Source organism: Canis lupus, chromosome 34 (assembly GCF_003254725.2).
Source record: "Canis lupus dingo isolate Sandy chromosome 34, ASM325472v2, whole genome shotgun sequence".
Lineage (NCBI taxonomy): Eukaryota > Metazoa > Chordata > Mammalia > Carnivora > Canidae > Canis > Canis lupus.
In genome coordinates, this window is record NC_064276.1 from 16,366,999 (window position 1) to 16,388,989 (window position 21,991).

Here is a 21,991-nt window from a genome sequence, read left to right on the forward strand (position 1 = left end):
GAAGCAGGCTTCCTGCAAGGAGTCCCATGTGGGACCCAATCCCAGACCTCTGCACCACGCTCCAAGCTGAGGCAGACGCTCAACCACTGAGCCACCCAGGCGTCCCAAGTGTTTCTTGATAATAGTGGTCAGAGCCCTGGTGCCCAGTCAGAGCCAATTGTGAGTTTCAATCACTAGAAACAAGCACATTGCTAAAGAGGCAGATGATATGCAGCACTCTGGCCCTTGCAGGTCAGGTGACCTCAGCTTCCTGGATTAGGACAGGTCCTTACACTTGAGAATCATGGAAAGGTGGGAGAGAGGGAAGGGGCAGAGGAAGAGGAGTCAGAGGAAACTGATGAATAGGAATGAGGGAGAAAAAGAAAGGCATAGAAAAGAAATCACACTCGGAGTCCTGCTGTCCTTTTCCACATCCGTACCTTCACAATCTTCAGCGGTTTCCATGGAGATGAATTGGCTGAATTTATGGCAAGATGCAGCAGGCAGTGCCTGTCTTCAGAAATCAATCCTGTCCTCCATCCTGTCCTCCATCTCTAACACATGCTCTTCCAGGACCTCAACTGCTATCTCTGGGCTATGAGGGGGTGGGTCTGTGGTCTCCAAGTTCCTTTTTCCAGTTCTGAAATCCTGTAATTGTGACTAAGAAGATATGACCACTTGGTGTGCAAGAGCCAATACTTCCCCTGTCCCCTAAGAAAATAGTCATTGTCTCCATTCTTCTTGTGAATATGGACATTCTTTTTTCTTCTCTTCTTCCTTTCCATCCTCCTCCTTTCTGCGCCTCCTTTTCTCCTTCCTAATTATAATCTATTTCCTGTCTCTGACAAATCACACAAATCACATTGCTCCAATATCTGGCAAAATCAAGAACAAACCAGAAGAGACTTCCTCCTTCCCCAGCGAATAAATTAGCAATCTGTCACATCCATTGAACATCTACTATATGCCCAGGGTTGTGATAGGTGGCGTCAAGTACAGCAACTGCCACCACCATATAATAAGTGACTACTCTGGTGCAGTGGTAGGCAATTCACAGACTTCATTTAAGCCTCACAACAACCCTTTAAGGGCTTTAGTCTCATTTTACAATGTTGCTAGTACAAAGACCAAAGTGTATATTACTAATCTTATGAATCTAGACCATTCTCTGCCTTCAGGTAAAGATTTGCCTAAGCTTGGAAAGAGAAACGTCCTCCAAGCACTGCCAAGGGAGATTCCACCTCTGTTGGTAAACTCTCAACACAGTGAAGAGAAAGAAAGGCCCCACTTGGGTGACACAGATGAGGGTGAGGGATTCCTGGGCATCACAGGGTCACCCAGTTGAGTCTAGATCCAAACTAGCAGAATCACCTAAAATAAAGATTGGTTGGTTGGTTTCTTGTTTTTGTTTTTTAAAGATTTTGTTTATTTATTCATGAGAGACACAGAGAGGCAGAGACATAGGCAGAGGGAGAAACAGGCTCCCTGCAAGGAGCCTGATGTGAGATTTGATCTCAGGACCCCTCTGGAATCATGACTTGAGCCAAAGGCAGATGCTCAACCACTGAGCCACCCAGATGCCCCGGTTGGTTTGCTTTTACTATGGATTCCTTGTCCCTACCAGCAGAGATCCGACTCAGTGGTTTGGAATAAGAACCCGGGAATTTGCATTTCTAACAAGTCCCTGGGAAAACTTATGCACCACTGGTCTTCAAACTTCTTAGACTGTATGGTATAAATTTTACATCATGATACAGTAGACAAACATACACATAATTTAAACAAAGTTGTATGAATAATTTCTTTTCCCTTACCACATGTGAAGCCCTGAAATACTTTGTATTCAATTTCATTTTTAAAAACAATGGCCCTGGGAATCCCTGGGTGGCTCAGCGGTTTAGGGCCTGCCTTTGGCCCAAGGTGTGATCCTGGAGACCTGGGATCGAGTCCTACGTCAGGCTCCCTGCATGGAGCCTGCTTCTCCCTCTGCCTGTGTCTCTGTCTCTCTCTCTGTGTCTCCCATGAATAAATAAAATCTTTTTAAAAATAAAAAAACAGGGCAGCCCCGGTGGCGCAGCGGTTTAGCGCCACCTGCAGCCCAGGGTGTGATCCTGCAGTCCCACGTCGGGCTTCCTGCATGGAGCCTGCTTCTCCCTCTGCCTGTGTCTCTGCCTCTCTCTTGCTCTCTCTGAATAAATAAATAAATCTTTAAAAAAAAAAATTAAAAAAAAAACAATGGCCCAAATTGGGGAATTTTGCATTTGGAAAGTATGGTATTTAGTTATGTAAGAAAATGTCCTAAAAAAAAAAAAAGAAAATGTCCATATTCTTTTAGAGATGTCTGAAGTTTTTAAGGATAAAACATCAGTCTGGGGATCCCTGGGTGGCTCAGTGGTTTGGCGCCTGCCTTTGGCCCGGAGCATGATCTTGCAGTCCCGGGATCAAGTCCCAAGTCGGGCTCCCTGTATGTAGCCTGCTTCTCCCTCTGCTTGTGTCTCTGCCTCTCTCTGTCTCTCATGAATAAATAAATAAATAAATCTTAAAAAAAAAAAAATCACTGTTTGTAATTTAAACTACCTTAGCAAGGAGAATAAATGAGATAAATACTGGGAAATGTTCATAATTGTTAAATCAAGGTGTTAGGTGGGTTGTTTTACTATTTATTCTCTCTACTTTTATGCATGTTTAAATATCTTTTATAATCAAAGTTTTTTAGTTTTGCTTTTATGACCCAATAAGGAGCTGCTGCTGGTAGTGTGAAGGGCTCTGTGCTAAGGCAGAGCAGAGGAAAACAGAAGAGGAAGAGATGGTAGTGATAAGGGAAGGAGGTGGAGAGAACGTGACAGGAGATGGAGGTTACATTAGGTAAAAGTGCACTGTGGGAGGGGGTCAAGGTCACCACAAATGCTCATGATAATCCCCACCCCCCAGGGCACCTGGGAGGCTCAGTCAACTGACTGCCTTCAGCTCAGGTCATGATCCCAGGGTCCAGGGAATGAGCCCTGCATCAGGCTTCCTGCCCCACCCCCTGCTAGTGTAGTCAGTGTCTCTCTCTCTTTCTCTCTCTCTCTTTCAAATAAGTAAATAAAATCTTTAAAAATAAATAAATAAAGGGCCTCTTCCTCCACATCCCTCTCTATCACTGTTCTTTCTGCATTGGACCCTGGGCTAGACAAAGGAAATACCTTATACATCTCTGTAAACCCCACAGTTCCTGGACCAAGTTCAGAATTAGACAACATCCATCAGTCAAAGCCTCTCACTTCACAGAGGCCTTGGACCTGCCTCAACACTGCAGTGTTGCCTCTTTCCCCCAATGCTGCCCGTAGGATAACCCTCTCTGCACCAGGAGCCCAGTCGTTCTAATACATAAGACCACATGCTTGTCTAAGGAGCCACACTATGGGCCATCTACTGCTCAAGTGACTGGATAGGTGAACCCAGGAAAGTGAAAAAGTCACCTGATCTCACGCCATCCTGACAGTCTTTCACTGTCACCCTGTGCTTCCTGAAACCAGCTGCCCCTGGGACAGGGGAGCAGGTGAGTATGCAAATGCATATACTTGGAGGGGCATGGCACACCTGCCTCTACCTCTGTACTTTCACTCTCCTCCCCATGTATGTCCTTTCTCAAATTTAATCTATTGTCAAAATAATGTATTTTCTTTGAACAACATATTAGCAAAGTACAGAAAACTGAAAAGAAGAGGTAGGAAAGGGGGATCCCTGGGTGGCTCAGCGGTTTGGCACCTGCCTTTGGCCCAGGGCGCGGTCCTGGAGTCCCGGGATCGACTCCCACATCGGGCTCCTGGCATGGAGTCAGCCTCTCTCTCTCTCTGTGTGTCTCTCATGAATAAATAAATAAAATCTTAAAAAAAAAAAAAAAAAGAAGAGGTAGGAAAAAGAATTGATCATAATTCCACCACCTAAAGGCAAAACCACTTGGAATTTTAGAGTGTATTTGATGTATTCTTTTCACTAATAGACTATTTATTAGAGCAGTTTTAGGCTTATAGAAAAATTGAGCAGAAAGTACTGAAAAAAATCCCATAAACCCACTCTCTTAGAACAGTTTCTCATATTATTAACATCTCTTATTAGTGTGGCATGTGTGTTACAATTGATGAACCAATATGGATACATTATTAATTAAAGCCTGTATTTTATATTAAGGTTCACTTTTTGTGTTGTACTGTTCTATCGGTTTTGACTAATGCATAATATCATGTATGTATTCACCACTACAATTATCATACAGGATAGTTTTACTGCCTTAAAAATACTCTTATGCTCCACTGATTCATCATCCCTTCTCCTTAAATTTGGAACAACCACTAATCTTTTTACTATCTCCATAGTTTTACCTCTTCCGGAATGTCTATATTTTGAATCATGTAATATGTAGCCTTCTCAGATTGGCCTCTGTCACTTAGCAATAAGCATCTAAGTTTCTTCTGTGTATTGGCTACTTCTTAATTACATTGTTTGTTTTCTTATTGTTGAGTTTTAAGAATTCTTTGTATATTTTGGATATATATGTTTTGCAGATATCTTCTCCCAATCTGTGGCTTGTCTTTTCATCCTCTTAACAATGTCTGCTGCTTCATTTAATTTAATTTAATTTAATTTAATTTAATTTAATTTAATTTAATTTTTTTAAAGATTTTATTTAATCATGAGAGACACAGGGAGAGAGGCAGAGATACAGGCACAGGGAGAAGCAGGCTCCATGCAGGGAGCCTGATGTGGGACTCCATCCCAGGACCCCAGGATCACGCCCTGGGCCAAAGGCAGATGCTCAACCATCGACCCACCCAGGGATCCCTGCTTCATTTAATTTTAATGAAGAACAATTTATCAATTTCTTCTTTCATGGATTAAGCATTTGGTGTTATATCTAAAAGTCATTACCAAACCCAAGGTCACTTAGATTATCTCTTATGTTTTCTTCTAGAAGCTCTATAGTTTTGTGTTTTACATTTAGGTCTATATCCATTTTTAGATAATTTCTGTGAAAAATGTAAGGTTAGTGTCTAGGTTTGTTATATCGCATATAGATGCCTAGTTTTTCCAACACAACTTGTTGAAAAAACTATCTTTTTTCCATTGAATTTCCATTGCTCTTTGTCAAAGATCAGTTGACTCTACTTATGTGGCACTATATCAGGAAATTTTATTCTGCTCAACTGATCTATTTGTCTATTCTTTCATCAACATCATGCTGTCTTGATTACTAGATAAGAATATCTATGGTTGGGGGATCCCTGGGTGGCTCAGCAGTTTAGTGCCTGCCTTCCACCCAGGGCGTGATCCTGGAGTCACAGGATCAAGTCCCGCATCGGGCTCCCTGAATGGAGCCTGCTTCTCCCTCTGCCTGTGTCTCTGCCTCTCTCTCTCTGTGCGAATAAATAAAATCTTTTTTAAAAAAATGTCTATGGTTAGGGTGGCTGGGTGGCTCAGTTGGTTAGGCACCTGCCTTCAGCTTAGGTATGATCCTAGGGTCCTAGGATCAAGCCGTGCATTGGGCTCCCTGCCCAGCGGGGAGCCTGCTTCTCCCTCTCCCCCTGCCCTTGCCACCCTGCTCATGCTCTCTCTCTCTCTCTCAAATAAATAAATAAAATATTTTTTTAGAAAAGACTGTCTAGGGACACCTGGGTGGCTCAGCGGTTGGGCACGTCTGCCTTCGGCTCAGGGCATGGTTCTGGAGTACCAGGATCAAGTCTTGCATCAGATTCCCTGCATGGAGCCTGCTTCTCCCTCTGCCTGTGTCTCTACCTCTCTCTTTTCGTGTCTCTCATGAATAAATAAATAAAATCTTTAAAAAAAAAAAAAGACTGTCTATGGTCACAGTGTATGTATCAGATATATGTGTGTTTTATTAGATTTTGTTATCAATGTTATACTCACTTCATAAATAGAATTTGGAAGGTTTTCTTATTTCTGTCCTCAGAATAGAATCAATAGCAACCAATTCATCTGTTCCTTAAAGTTTATCAGTAGAATTCTCCTATGAAATAATATAGTCCTGGTGTTTTTGTAGATAGAGGTGTGGAAAAATACAGTTCTCTGACTACATCTATTTTATAGTAACCAGTCTATTTAGAGTTTCTATCTTTTCTGAGATGTTTTGATAAATTATATTTTCTTAAAATTTCATCTGTTTCATTTAGGCTTTCAAATGTATTACACAGAGGTGAGTAACATGATCCCATACAACTCTATTAGTGTTTTGCATCTTTAATTATCTCCCCTTATTTTTTTTTAAGATTTTATTTATTTATTCATGAGAGACACAGAGAGAGAGAGAGGCAGAGACACAGGCAGAGGGAGAAGCAGGCTCCATGCAGGGAGCCTGATGTGGGACTCGATCCCAGGTCTCCAGGATCAGGCCCTGGGCTGAGAGTGGCACTAAACCGCTGAGCCACCCGGGCTGCCCTGTATCCCCTTATTTTTATTTTGATTTACTTCCTCTGTCTAGCCAACTGTCTTTTCTATTGTCATTTTTTCCATATATTTATTTATATTCCCATTTCTAATTTATGGATTGCTTCTTTTATCTTTCCACACAACCACCTGCCACATGAGTGTTTATAGCAGTTATCATAATTGCCAAAATTGGAAGCATCAATATGCCCTTCAGTAGATGGATGGATAAAGAAACTGTGGTACATCAAGACAGTGGAATATCACTAAAAAGAAATGAACGACCAAGCCATGAAAAGACATGGAGGAAACTTAAATGCATATTGCTATGTGAAATAAGTAATCTGAAAGAAGTGATTACTTAGTGAAAGCAGTAAACTATTACGATTCCAACTATATGCCGTTCTGGAAAAGGCAAAACAATAGAGACGTTTAAAAAATCAGTGGTTGGGCAGCCCCGGTGGTGCAGCGGTTTAGCGCCGCCTGCAGCCCGGGGTGTGATCCTGGAGACCCAGGATCGAGTCCCACATTGGGCCTGCGTGGAGCCTGCTTCTCCTTCTGCCTGTGTCTTTGCCTCTCTCTATGTGTATCTCATGAATAAATAAATAAAATCTTTTTTTTAAAAGATTTTATTTATTTATTCATTCAGAGAGAGCGAGAGAGAGGCAGAGACACAGGAGGAGGGAGAAGCAGGCTCCATGCAGGAAGCCCGAGGCGGGACTCGAACCTGGGACCCCAGGACCGCGCCCCGGGCGGAAGGCAGGCGCTAAACTGCTGAGCCACCCAGGAATCCCCCCTCCCCTTTGTATTTTAAGACCGCTCCCTTCCCTTCTTCCCCTCAATTAAAAATTCCCTTCAATTAAAAGTCCTGGAGGGTTCCTCGCCCTAGAGCTCAGGAGAGAGAAGATACCCCGGGGGTCACCGGGGGACGCGTCTACCAGCCCACCCAAGGGGCTGGGCCCGGAGCCCTCACTCCCCGGGAGGCGGAGGAAACCCACTGGCCAATCGCCACCACCGAGGCCCAGATCTGCTCTCTGATTGGCTCTAGCGGTGACGCCCCCTCCGAATTCCTGGCTCTGATTGGTCTATTTCCTGACTCCGACCGGGACGGTGGCCAGAGGACAAGAGGCTTCCAGACAGACGGAGGGATGCTTTGGGGGACGTCGGAGACGCGACCAACAGCCGGCGACAAACAGCCGGACTCCGAGGACACGGCGGCGGGCTCTGTGGTCTCGGGGCTGCTGCTGGCGACGGAGAGGAGCCGGCGGGAGCGCCCCCCGAGCCCGCTGCTGCCGCCGCCGAGGTAACCGCGGCGTTCCCGCTCCGGGGCGGGGCCTGTTCGGCCTGCGGGCGCCGGGCGGGGGGCGGGGGGGAGGACCGGGGGTCAGACTGCGAGACCCGGGACTCTGCCTTCAGCCCCACCCCCGAAGGGGAGCCCTCTTACACCCGGGCCTTCCCTCTCTTCCTCCTCGCCTACGTTCACCCTTCAGCTGCAGTCGGCCTCAGTTTCTCTATGGGGGAGGGGGGGAAGGGAGTGGAGGACAGCGGAGCTGGGCTTGCCGTTCTCCATGCCCCCCTAGCCATAGAGTTGCCAGATTTGGCAACAAAAATACAAGACTGGGGCCCCTGCGTGACTCAGTGGGTTAAGCGGTGAAGCCCCACCCCCGCCTTCGGCTCAGGTCATGACCCTGGTGTCCCAGGATCCAGCCCTGGGTGGGCTGCAGCTCATTGGGGGGGAGGGGGATCTGCTTCTCCTCCCCTCCCCCCTCCCCTCCTCTTCCTGCGTGTGCTCTCTTGCTCGCTCTCAAATAAATACAATCTTTTAAAAATACAAGATGCTAGATAAATTTAAATTTCAGATAAATAAGTGATTTGGGGGTATAAATATGTCTTCAATATAAAGAGAAATTTAAATATAAAGCGTTATTTGTTATTTGTCTGAAGTCGAACTGGGCGTGTTGGTTTTTACCTGGCAACCCTAGACTGGAGTAACACTTGTGCACCTGTTTACAGCCCCCTCTCACAGCTGCCCCCATGCGGAGAGTGTTGTGTTCCTTGATCCGAGGAAAGGCGAAGAGACTTGCCCAAGGTTATGCAACTAGTGGGTAATGAGACCAGGACACCTTAAAAACCCGGTTCAGTGTTGCTGTCCTAAATCAGGAGAAGACTCCTGCGGAATTCTTATTGTTGGAACAAATCCCATTAACAAAAGCAAACTTATTTTCCAGAGGCCTATCTAGAGTTAGTTTATATTCAAGTTTCCTCCATAGCACTTACTTTATATTTTAGGGGGAAAAATGACTATTAAACTGTCAAAGAATATAGCTATGTGATAATGAAAGTACATTCTATGATTAATACAATGGTGGGACACGTGGGTGACTCAGTTAAGCATCTGTCTTCAGCTCAGGTCATGATCCTGGGGTTCTGTGATGGAGCCCAAGTAGGGCTCCCTGCCCAACAGGGAATCTGCTTCTCCCCCTCCTGCTCATGTTCTCTCTCTCTCAAATAGTAAAATAAGATTTTTAAAAATACACAATGGCATATCATTTGGCTTTCATGTCAGCAGGCAAGGTTATAATCATTTATATTGCTAGAGATCCACACATCACTGTTAAGGCAGGGATTAAAGCAGTATCGCTTATAGAGGCTAAGAGCTCAAATTCTGGAATGAAACATCTGGGTTCAAAGCCTAGTTCTCACCACTTTGTTGACAGTAGGCAAGTTACATAATTTCTCTGGGCCTCAGTTTCCTCTTCATTGAAATAAAGATGATAATAATTGTATCTACTTCATAGGATTGTCAAGTGCCTAGGACATCAAAAGTAATTAATCTTAGTTATTATTAGCTTTACATTGGACCTTTAGTAAGTGTGAATCTTTGGCATACCAAATAATTCTATAATTAATTTTTAATTTTTAAATTTTTATTTTAGTTTTAAAAAGCCAAGCAATGAGGAATATTATGGATATCTGAGTTTCAGTGAAGAGATGTACTGTTCAGTAATGGTTAAAGCAAGTATTTTAGATTGTAATACATCAATATTACCAAATCAAATATCTATAAGCTGGGCTAATAAAATATTAAATATAGTCTCATTCATTGTTCCCCATGCATAATTGATATTATTTTTATTTTCATTGTGTTTTAAACAGAAGAAGCATACCAACCATCATGGGAGAGGAAATAACCACAGGATGACTGGGAAAGCTAGAAAATGGGTTTATAGTCAGTGGTTGTTTATAGTAAGGTAGACAGAGTATGTTTTATTTTATTTATTTTTAAGATTTTATTTACTTATTCATGAGAGACACAGAGAGAGAGAGCACAGGCAGAGAGAGAAGCAGGCTCCATGCAGGGAGCCCGATGTGGGACTCTATCCCAGGACTCTAGGACCACGCCCTGGGCCGAAGGCAGACGCCCAACCATTGAGCCATCCAGGGATCCCCTAGAGTATGTTTTAAAAACCAAAAGTCAGGCCTTCTAGGATTTTTATATTTCTTTGCATATCGTTTTTATTTCCTTAGTGTTTACAGTATTAAAATAGTTTACTTGCAGTGGCACCTGGGTGGCTCAGTTGGTTAAGGTCCACTTCTTGTTTTCAGCTCAGGTTATCTCAGGGTTGTGAAATCAAGCCCTGCCTAGGACTCTGCTGCTGGCATGCTTAAGACTCTCTCTCCCTCTGCTCTCTCCCCACCCCTACCCCCACCACATGCAGGCTCTCTCACTCTAAAAAAAAAAAAAGTTTACTTGCAGACTATGCCGACCGTTCCCTAAAATTCCTCTTGGGAAACTTTCTGCAGTTTTTCTTCAAAAAACTACAAAACTTTCCTCACCTAAAGAGGAATGTAGAATTATGAAGATTGAAGTTCTGATCTAAGCAACTACTGTTTATTACCCAAGTGATTGTAAACAAGTCACTTATTTTATCTGATCCTTGATTATTTGTAAAATCGTAATAAAAAATTAATTCCCCCACCCCTATAAATCCTATCAGTTATTACTAGCTATTTATCCACCAGAGAAAACTGCCACCATGGATGAATCCAACTATTTGTCTTCTATATTGTCTTCTTCCAGCTTCCTAGAAGAGCTGGAGAAATTTTTGCACTGAGAAGACTTGGTACTAAAAGAAATTCATGGTAGTCAACTAAAACTTGACATGGGCATTCAGCACTGTGCAGTAGACCCACCTCATTCTTTCAGTTTATGCAACTGCTGTGTATCAGATTCTCTTCACTCTTTTCAAACCTCTGACATCCTCTAGAAGCCATTCTCAGTAAATGATCTCAATGTTAATGAGGAAATAGAATTCTGAGTTCTGAGCTTTCTGCCTGCAAACATTAATGTTTGCATCCCACTACCAGTGTTGTCATTGTCATATCATATTTCATTTTGGAGTCCTACAAGTTCCATGAAAGTTTAATAGATTATAGGCTCTAACACATTTTTTCCTGAAAATGATATTTTCTCATTCATTAGGGACTGTGTTGTGTGTCCTCTTCCTAGACTGTGGGAAATCACACATACACACATTGTTCAGCAACATAGTGATCAATTTCCCCTCTGGGGACTTCAGCTGGAGAAGTTTTCTTCAGGGAAGCCCTGGGTCTCATCCTCAAGGGGAAAGCTGGGACCAGTGTGACATGAGATAGATAATGCTTTTCTACTTCCTCTGATTATCATGTTTTTTTGAAGCCTCGTTTAAATCTGCTTTCTTCCTTAGACACCATTTCCTGCAGGTATATTTTATTACCAAATAGAGCTTTGCACTCATATAGGCTAAATATAACTTAACTACTCCCATAATATTGTAGAAATGGGTCTCTTTCACCCCCACACTAGGTCTTCTTGCACCCTCTACTGATCCCTTCCAATGTATTTGCTCGTTCCTCCTCATTGGTTCACTTGTCTGTGTCTTCCATATCTGTTGCCACTCCCTTGGACTCTAGGACCAGAGATAGAGCTATGCCCCAGCAGACTCCAGCTGGCTGCTTCATGGCATCCCCTAAATCACACCCTGGAGACTCACATACCCTTGAGTTCCCATGATTTATTGCTGAGTTCTTTCCTCTTCTTTTTACTATCTTATGATTGAAGTGTTGGTTTACCTAGAGATTTAAGCACCCCATAGTATCATGAATCCAAGCATAGGAAGAACCATGACAGATATTCATCCTGACTGCCATGTACATATATTGCACCCCCCCAACCCCTTTGTTGCCCAACCTCTTTCTAACACTTCAGGAAGCTGGAAATCCATCGCCTCCTGAAAGTAGCTTAGTACAGTTTCAGTCACTGTCCATTAGAAATTTCTTCCCTCTTAATTGAGCCAGAATATGTGCTTTCCCAAATAGCCCTCATTATTTGCACCAAGGTTAATTCTGATCTTTGGAGCAAAAGGAAAAAAAAAATCTAATATAGTCATCCCTTTTATATTTAAAATTGTTAATTTCCAGATTCATTTAATAAATGCTCATTGAATGGTTTTTGTGTCATCTCTCATCATCTTCAGCACAACTACATATTTCTCACAAGAGATTCTTAGGCATGAACAAACTTTTTATTTTACCTTCCTCTTCTTAAAATTAGTAATTGGCAAAGATAAGGAACTTCAGACTAAATTACTTAAATTTAGCAGAGCTGGAGCTCCTGGATAAATCAAAGGCCTCACAAATGTCTGCAGGGGGCTGGGCCTGCAACATAAGTGAGTAAAAAAGCCAAGTGTAAGAAAAATAAAGAGAGGTGGAGATCCAGGGATGTGCAGTGCATATGCCCATCTAAAGTGGACAGCCAATCATTGGTTGCCAAGAGTCAGGGTTACAATCTACTGATTTTTCAAGTAAAAGTGGAAATTTGGATTTGCATATGAAATTTTCTCAGAAAGCATCTAATTCAGATTTAAAATACTATGCAAAACAAAGACAACAAATAAGCTGCCAGTTTAAGACCTCTGTTGTTTCTCTACTGTAAGTTATAAATGTTAGTAATTTGATATTGATATATTTTGAATTTTTAATAATTTTTAACCTGAAATTGTTTAGGACTTACAGAAAAGTTACAACAGTGGACAAAGAATTCCAGTATTCTTTTTTTTTAATGTGCTTTTTTTTTAAGATTTTATTCATTTATTCATGAGAGACACAGAGAGAGAGGCAAGGACACAGGCAGAGGGAGAAGCAGGCTCCATGCAGGGAGCCCGACATAGGACTCTATCCCGGGTCTGCAGGATCAGGCCCTGGGCCGAAGGTGGCGCTAAACTGCTGAGCCACCTGGGCTGCCCCGAATTCCAATATTCTTTACGTAGATTTCTCAAGTGTTACTATTTATAAAACATTTATTTTATAAATAAAATAAATTTATTTTGTATAAATAAATTACAATTATTTATAATTGTAATTTAATTTTAATTGTAATATATTTATAATTATAAATATATTACAATTATTTATAATTTATAATAAATTATAAATAAATTAAAATATAAATTTATAAATAAATTATAAATTGTTATATATAAAATATATAATAAAAATAAATATAATAAATTATAAATAAATTATAAAAATATTTGTTTATTATAATAAATAATAAATTATAAATTTATAATAAATTATAAATAAATATCTGTATATAAATACAATTGAACATATCATATACTCACGTAATGTTTTTCTGAAGCATTTGACAGTAAGTTACTGGCATTATGCCTCTTAATGTTTCAGTGTGTGTTATCCAGAAATAAGAAAGGGCATTGTCTTACATCATAACACAATTACCAAAATCAAAATAAAACAGAGATGTGATGTTATTTAATCTATAGATATTGTTTAATCTTATTTAAATTTCATCAATTGTCCAACTAATGAACGTTTTACAAAAAAAAAAGGTTTGTTTGCTGGTCCAGAATCTAATACAGTATCACATGTTGGATTTTGTTATTATGTCTCTTTGGCCTCCTTCATTCTGGAACAGCTCCTCAGTCTTTGTCTTTCATGATTTTAATAGGTTAGGTGATGAAGTGATTTTTGGTATTCAGGAGTGTATCCATAATAGAGATCTCTGCGTGTACTAAAAATACACGAGTGGAGGATGGTGCCAGTCATTGAGAATGGAGGCCAGTTTATTTATAGAATATTCCTCCATTGTTGGGTTGTTGTTTGTTTTTATTCCCAACACTTCTTCACAAATTGATTCGGGCTATCCATTGCGGGAAGAAATACCAGAGAAATGATGATGTGTTCATCATTTTCTCAGTGCATCATACCCGGGAGCTGGGCAAGCTGTATTCTCAAGCATGTTGCCCTGGAAGTGGCTCATTCCCACTGAAGAATTCTGAGATCAGTGTCATCAATCCGTGGTGTTGTCCTTACCAGCAGGCCACCACTAGTGTATTCTCATCTGTACCCTCAGGCATCGCTTAATGGCTGTCTGCCAGGGCAACATAAATCCTCAGCTACTTCAGGTTTTACAAAAATGAAGAATAGCTTAAGATTTGGTGTAAAGTGGTGGTCTATTCAAAACCTTTTTAATTATTGTCTATATGCAAGCATAGAGGTTTTTTTTTTTTTTAAATTAAACAGGAACTAGGCTTACAGATGTGGTGTGCAGGGCTGTATCTCATCAAACTGAGAAACTAAGCTTTCCTTTTTTTCAGGGTAGATGGAATCTAAATCCTTTGTGATATTGTTGTTAAGTCTAAATGCAATTTTGCAAAGTGGAAATTGCAATGATCTGTTATTAGTTGGGAATCTTTGTAGTTTGTGATATATCTGTTGCATGCTCTCTGTTTTCAGAGCTCACTGCTATTAGTTATGAAATAAATTTTCTTAACAAAACAGTAGGCTTTATGAAGATCAAAGCTGTATGTTATAGTTTCCTATTGGAAAGATTCGGTTTTAAAGTAAGTAATAATCAGTGAATATGTAACAGCATAATTTGGCTTTGAACTATAAATGCAGAACTTGTTTCCGTACATAAGTGTCCTATACATAGAAGAATAATGTGGAAATGTTTGAGTTCTTTAATTATCTAACTGGTCTCTGTAGGAAACTGGGGATCCCAAGTTCATAAAGGCACAAAAATCTAATTAAAAAATGAGACACCAAAAGGGATTTGATCATGAAGCAGTTTGATCATTCTACATTGTAAGCTTAGAAGTGATTCTATGTTAGGATGCTTAAAAGCTGTTTACAGACCAGAATCTGAAACTAAATATGAGCAGTTCAGCATTTAGCTATGTGCTTCAGAAATTGTTTGGTAGAGCCTGTTTTTCTACAACATAATAATTTAAGCTTTGGCTTTTGGATCCAAACAGTAATCCTGGCACTTGACTACTCTATGGAAACAACTTGTCATGCCTGCATTGTGGAAGCGGTGTTCACAATGAAATGCACAACATACAAGCTGAAGCAGCACTCATAGTTGTTGGTGTTTCAGGGAGAACATTCGTTATGTTAAATACAAGATTCTTTGTAAGTATCGCCATATTTTTCCAAGGACACTTTTGAACTAGTGATATTTGAAGTATGGGAAGAAAATAATTAGTCTGTTTAAGCCAGTTGCCAAGCATGAATACCTAGATATGATACTAGGATTTTCCTTTAACAAACTTTATATTTTAGGGGATCCCTGGGTGGCGCAGCGGTTTGGCGCCTGCCTTTGGCCCACGGTGTGATCCTGGAGACCCGGGATCGAATCCCACGTCGGGCTCCCAGTGCATGGAGCCTGCTTCTCCCTCTGCCTGTGTCTCTGCCTCTCTCTCTCTCTGTGTGTGACTATCATAAATAAATTAAAAAATTAAAAAAAATAAAATAAACTTTATATTTTAGAACAGTTTTAGGTTCACGAAAAAAAATGAGAAGATAATTCAGAAAGGTCTCTTATGCATTGTCACCAGTTTCCCATATTCTTAACATCTTACATTAATATGGCACATTTGTTAAAATTAATGAACCAACTGACCTTGATACAATAGGATGAACTGAAGTCCAGAATTTACTCTGATTCCTTAGTTTTTACCTAATGTCCTTTTTCTGTTCCAGGATACCACATTACATTTAATTTTCATGTCTCCTTAAGCTCCTCTTAGCTGTGACAGTTTCTCAAATTTTCCCTATTTTTGATGACTGTGACAAATTTTAGGAGTCAGATATTGGTCAAATATTTAGTAGGATGTCCTTGTATTGGAATTTGGTGTTTTTCCTCAAGATTAGATTGAGGAAGACCACAGAGTGATCTTTTTATTTGAAAAGTGCCATTTTCATTTCATTGTATTAAAAAATATTGCTGTTGGTTGATGTTGACCTTGGTTCCCTGGCTAGGGTTGTGTTTGTTAGGTTTCTCCAGGTAAAGTTACTCTTGTCACACACACCCTTCCATATTGTATAATCTTTGGAAAGAAGTCTCCATGCACAGCCCACGCTTAAGTAAGATTTTTTTTAACTTTCCAAAATAGATCAAGATGCTTGTTTTGGATGAAGCAGATAAAAATGCTGAGTCAAAGGATTAAAGATCAGAGACGCCTGGGTGGCTCAGCGGTTGAGCACCTGCCTTCGGCTCGGGGCATGATCTTGAAGTCCTGAGGTTGAGTCCCACATCAGGCTCCCTGCGTGGAGCCTGCTTCTCCCTCTGCCTGTGTCTCTGCCTTCTCTCTCTGTGTGTCTCTCATGAATAAATAAATAAATAAATAAATAAATAAATAAATAAATAAATAAAATCTTTAAAACAAACAAGCAAAGGATTAAATATCAAATCCACAAGATTTACCAGAAATTAAATACAAGTATTCAGATGTGCATGTGATAGCTGGCAGGTTGGGTTACTTGTTACAATATAGCTGTGAAGTGCTATATTGTCCTTACCCCTGCTGAAAGCAACTGTTTCCTACAATCTCTGTCTAGCTCAATTCTATAGTAAGACAGGGACGCTTGGTCTCAAACATATTCCTCTATGTACTATTATGAAAACGATTATACCTGCTTAATATGTCAACATAATTAGTTCTCTTTTTTCTTTTCTTAAGGTTGGGTTGCTTTCTGCCTTAATGTCAATCGATACATTGGAAGTTATCGAGAAGTTCAAATTCTGATGAAGAAGGAAGAATTGACCCTTGAAATGGTTGATATTTTATAATATTTTAATAAAAGGGTAATGTTTTTCCAGTTGATACCCATAAAAACTATGGCCCGAATTATTTTTACCTGCTTACTTAAGCTCTGTACTAAAATTGCAGAAGCTAGTATCATGTCTTAGTATTTGTAATAAAGCTAGCAGAGTAAACACAAGAAGAAAAACAGGTATGCCAGGTAGTAGAAAAACTGAGATAAATGTCTTTCTTGAGTTCAGGGTACTCTGTTCTAAGATTTGGTAAGATAATATCTGCATTTAGGCAGAATTAATAGAATGAATTTCTAACTAATCCCTTTCAGTGATAGGGATGAGAATTAGAGGGGATCCCTGGGTGGCGCAGCGGTTTGGCGCCTGCCTTTGGCCCAGGGCGCAATCCTGGAGACCCGGGATCGAATCCCACATCGGGCTCCCGGTGCATGGAGCCTGCTTCTCCCTCTGCCTGTGTCTCTGCCTCTCTCTCTCTCACTGTGTGCCTATCATAAAAAAAAATAATAATAATAAAAAAAAAAAAAAGTAATTTAGAAATCAAATGGTGTTTTATTCCAACTCTGATAGGAATTAGTATTTTCCTCTCTGAAATACTGGAAGGAAGAAAATTGTATGCTCCTTGTGTCATATGATAGACCACACATGACTTTTCTTTTTCAGAACACAAGGCAAAGGGTAGACTGCCTTCTGAGAAAATACATGCCAGGAATTTCAGTATCTAATATATGACTAGTTCTTCCCTACTGTTGCTGCTTAAGATACTGTTAACATCTAATTATTTCCTTAATAAAATGATGCAGGATCTAGTTACAATGTAGCTATAAAGTGCTGCCTTGTCTTTACCCCCTGCTCAAAATAAAACTGTTATCTTTCTAGCCCTGTCCGCCATGGTGCTTAGCAGCCAGGGATGCAGGGTCTCAGACATGATTACCAAGTTAACCCCTGATTTGAGGAATGACTCTTGAGAATTAATGCTTGTTCATATTTGCAGGTGGTGACAGAAAGAGACATTATCAAGAAGGAATTTGGATAAGGCACAAACCAAATTTTGATTACTACCGACTTACTGGTATTCCAATTCCTTATTTAATTGTATTTATCTACCACAAGTGGGTTTTGAGGGGAAGATTTTTAGTAGTCTTGGTCATCTCTAGCCCCGTGGGGGATAAAAACCTCACTCCACAGTTAGCTGTGTGATTTATATGTGGCTCATTATTATTTTGTGGCCTGGAAGATGTATAGCAGTTGCTTTTTGAATCAGAATTTGAATATCTACTATCATACTTTCAGGCTCATGACTTTTATATGTACAACTAGTGTCTATGGTTATAAACTATGATCATCTGCCTACTACTTGTGAAATCTATATTTTCAGCTATTTGTCATCTTCATTGAATATTTGCTTTTATTCAGGTGAAATAAATTTATGTATTGTCATTGAAGTGTGATTTTGTTAGCCAGTCAACCTTTAAAATCAGGTATATGGGGATGCCCAGGTGGCTCAGCGGTTGAGCTCCTGCCTTTCGAGCCCAGGGTGTGATCCTGGGGTCCTGGAATTGAGTCCCATGTCGGGCTCCCTGCATGGAGCCTGCTTCTCCCTCTACCTGTGTCCCTGCCTTTCTCTCTGTGTGTCTCTCATGAATAAATAAATAACATTTTAAAAAAAAGACTTCTTTTAAAAAAAATCAGGTATATGAATAAGGAAAATCTTATCACTCAGTTAACATGAGATGTATTTTTTTAAAGATTTTATTTATCTATTCATGAGAGACACAGAGAGAGGCAGAGACACAGGCAGAGGGAGAAGCAGGCTCCATGCAAGAAGCCCGATGTGGGACTCCACCCCAGGACCCCAAGATCACGCTCTGAGCCAAAGGCAGACACTCAACCCGAGCCACCCAGGCGTCCCACATAAGATGTATTTAAATTCTACTTGGGAAGATTCGTGTGAAATTCATTGTGAAATTTCACAAATATGAAATTTACCCCATACTTTAGATTTTGTACAGTTGATATTCAAAGGAAAAATCAATAATGCTGTTAGATCTGGTTGCCTTAGCTTACACACGTGTCTTTTTTTAAGTCATATTAATCATATCTCATGCTTTCTTGATGATTCTTCTATAATTGGGATTTTGTTAGCATTTACTGGTAGAAATTTACATTGACCTGGCTTAGGTATACTGGTTTTATTGAATTCTGTGTTCTACTAATGTAAAAGTACTGTGTTTTAGGAAATACAGTAGTCAACATGAATAGGTGATGAGGCGGCACTCTGAAATGGCCTTGGCCTGATTTAGGACATGCATGGTTTCATGAGTGAAACAACATATTGTTTGGCTAAAGAGTGAGTCAGGGGGATCCCTGGGTAGCTTAGCGATTTAGTGCCTGCCTTCCGCCCAGGGCATGATCCTGGAGTCCCGGGATCGAATCCCACATCGGGTTCCCTGCATGGAGCCTGCTTCTCCCTCTACCTATGTCTCTGCCTCTCTCTCTCTCTCTCTCTCTGTGTGTGTCTCTCACGAATAAATAAATAAAATCTTAAAAAAAAAAAGAGTGAGTCAGTATTGCCATATTTGTTTTTCTCTTGTGCTACTTATTTGATCTTTTAAGCTGCTTTAGCCAAGACTTTTTTGATTGACCGTATTATCTGTTTTAGTAGACAGCTGTGGTGGTAAATATATCCCAGCTATTCGCATTACAGTGTATGAGATGAACTGAGCAGAAAGCAGTGATAAATGTGGGTTAATTACCATAACAGATTTGTGGAGATTTCTTATACACACATACACACACACACACAAAATAAAAAGTTTTAAGTCCTGACCAGGTTTGTCCAATAGAACTTTCTGCAGTGATAGAAATGTTCTTCATCTTGGCAGCCCGGGAGGCTCAGCGGTTTAGCGCTGACTTCAGCCCAGGGCGTGATCCTGGAGACCCGGGATGTAATCCTACATCGGGTTCCCTGCATGGAGCCTGCTTCTCCCTCTGCCTGTGTCTCTGCCTCTCTCTCTCTCTGTCTCTCATGAATAAATAAATAAATAAAAATCTGAAAGAAAGAAAGAAAGAGAGAGAGAGAGAGAGAAAGAAAGAAAGAAAGAAAGAAAGAAAGGAAAGAAAGAAAGAAAGAAAGAAAGAAAGAAAGAAAGAAAGAAAGAAAGAAAGAAAGAAAGAAAATCCAAAAAATAAAAAAAAAAGAAATGTTCTTCATCTGTGCTCCCTAACACAGAAGTGACAGGCCACTATGTGGCTATTGAAATGTGGTAATGCAACTGTTTTCTATTTTATTTAATTTTAATTTCAATATCCCATGTAGCTAGTGGCTATTGTATTGGACAGCATAGTCTAAATGATAGCCAACATTCCAGAATTTATATTTGCAGTTGACAGTTTCAAAAATGTGTCAATGAGTCACATAATTGTTCTCTTTCTTTAGTCCCTGGTGTTTACATCTGTCCCAGGTTGACAACTGCTTCCGGATGGCCCTCTTGGGTATGAGCTTTAATTTCACTACCACAAAAATAATAACTGCCATCTGCTTTATATATTTTTTTTAGTTTTATTAAGTAATTTTATTTTTTTTATTTTTATTTATTTATGATAGTCACAGTGAGAGAAAGAGAGAGGCAGAGACACAGGCAGAGGGAGAAGCAGGCTCCATGCACCTCGGGAGCCCGACGTGGGATTCGATCCCAGGTCTCCAGGATCGCGCCCTGGGCCAAAGGCAGGCGCCAAACCACTGCACCACCCAGGGATCCCTGCCATCTGCTTTATAAATAAGAATGCTTAAGATGCAGGCAGCCCCGTGGCTCTCTGGTTTAGCACCGCCTTCAGCCCAGGGTGTAGTCCTGGGGTCAGGATCAAGTCTCACGTTGGGCTCCCTGCATGGAGCCTGCTTCTCCCTCTGCCTGTGTCTCTGTCTCTCTCTCTGTGTCTCTCATGAATAAATAAGTAAATAATCTTAAAAAAAAAAAAAGAATGCTTAAGATGCCTAATAGAATCTGATTTTGCAGCCAAAGGAATCCTTTTGCACTAACTGTGAAAGAAATATTTTATTTTTCTCTGGATATTGTGATTAGCATCTAGTTGGAAGCCTTTGGGATGCCTGGGTCGCTCAGGGACTGAGTGTCTGCCTTTGGCTCAGGGCATGATCCTGAGTTCTGGGATCCAGTCCCACATCAGGCTCCCTGCATGGAGCCTGCTTCTCCCTCTGCCTGTGTCTCTGAGGCCTCTCTCTCTGTGTCTCTCATGAATAAATAAATAAAATCTTAAAAAAAAAAAAGCACTTTACATATAATCCTGGCAAATAAACAGCCACAGATAGTTAACAAGTAGCTCATATTGTTAGTAGTTCATTTCATATTTGATAACTAATATTCTGATTAATAATTTTTCTTTTGTTCAGAATTGGCAGTGGAGGTCAATTTGGGAGGAAATCTGTGGCCATAAACATTAAAGAAGACAAGTGGACAAGTGGATTCTTGGTGACATTGAGACTTTCTACAATACAGTGGAAGAATTGCCAATGAATGTGGCTAACAGCACTCGCTGTTATGGACTAGGTGATGACAACATGCATTGTGCTTTTTCTTTGGGAATATTTGAAGCTTGTCTAAAGCTCATGACTTATCAAAAATACAGATTTTGATAATAATGCTACTCTCTTACTTATGAGCTCATATGAGGAAAGTCATTGACTTTATCTTCTTTAAAATTAGAATACTGGAAAAAAAGCCTTTAAAGATTTGGCCTATAGAGTAAATTTCAAAATGGGAAAAAACACTGGTCCTATAATGAGATGTAAATCATATCACCGACATTAATCTTCTCCTGGTGAGTTCAATTCCCTGTAGCAGCATAGAAAGGAAAAGAAAATATTGGAACTGAGAGTAATAAAATGAACACAACAGGCAAAAAAAATAGAATACTGGAGTTGGATATGAAAGGTGAGACTGTAAAAATCATTCTTAGAAGTTTATTTCCTAGTTCTGTAAAAAGGGTTATATTGAGTGTTCTCTGTCATTTAATACTATACTTGTGGACTGGACAATATGTGCTGTATAAAAGCAGCCAATTCTATTAAACTAGTGTAACTGCTTTTATAGTGTGGTCATTAAACTGAACAGAACAAACTTGAAAATTATTTCTTTAAAGAAAGTATTTTTTGTTTTTGTTTTTGGTAAAACAATCTTTTTTTCTTTCTTTCTTTCTTTCTTTCTTTTTTTTTTTTTTTGTAAAACAATCTTTTTAAAAATATTTATTTGTGTGAGAGAAAGAAAAAGCATAAGTGAGGGGGGACAGAGGGAGAAACAGATTCCCCAGTGAGCATGGAGCCTGACATGGGGCTTGAGATCATGACCTTAGCTGAAGACAGACACTCCATGGACTGAGCCACGCAGGTACCCTGCCCTGGACCCTTTTGCTAAGCACCATCAACAATCTTACCCTAGGATTGAATTTAAAAAACAA

The 21,991-nt window shown here is 40.2% G+C and overlaps 1 long non-coding RNA gene and 3 other non-coding genes across 4 annotated transcripts; all 4 read left to right on the plus strand.

Annotated features, from left to right (window-relative positions):
- Window positions 1-7,508: 7,508 nt before the first annotated feature.
- LOC112662721 (uncharacterized) lies at window positions 7,509-21,755 on the plus strand. Its single transcript, XR_003138767.2, has 6 exons — window positions 7,509-7,705; window positions 14,721-14,877; window positions 16,428-16,552; window positions 17,514-17,591; window positions 19,959-20,014; window positions 20,928-21,755. It is a non-coding gene; the product is annotated as an uncharacterized LOC112662721 (long non-coding RNA).
- On the plus strand, window positions 16,216-16,346 carry LOC112662923 (small nucleolar RNA SNORA63). The gene has a single exon (XR_003138952.1). It is a non-coding gene; the product is annotated as a small nucleolar RNA SNORA63 (small nucleolar RNA).
- LOC112662935 (small nucleolar RNA SNORA81) lies at window positions 16,604-16,782 on the plus strand. Its single transcript, XR_003138961.1, has one exon. It is a non-coding gene; the product is annotated as a small nucleolar RNA SNORA81 (small nucleolar RNA).
- LOC112662922 (small nucleolar RNA SNORA63) lies at window positions 17,317-17,447 on the plus strand. Its single transcript, XR_003138951.1, has one exon. It is a non-coding gene; the product is annotated as a small nucleolar RNA SNORA63 (small nucleolar RNA).
- Window positions 21,756-21,991: the final 236 nt, after the last annotated feature.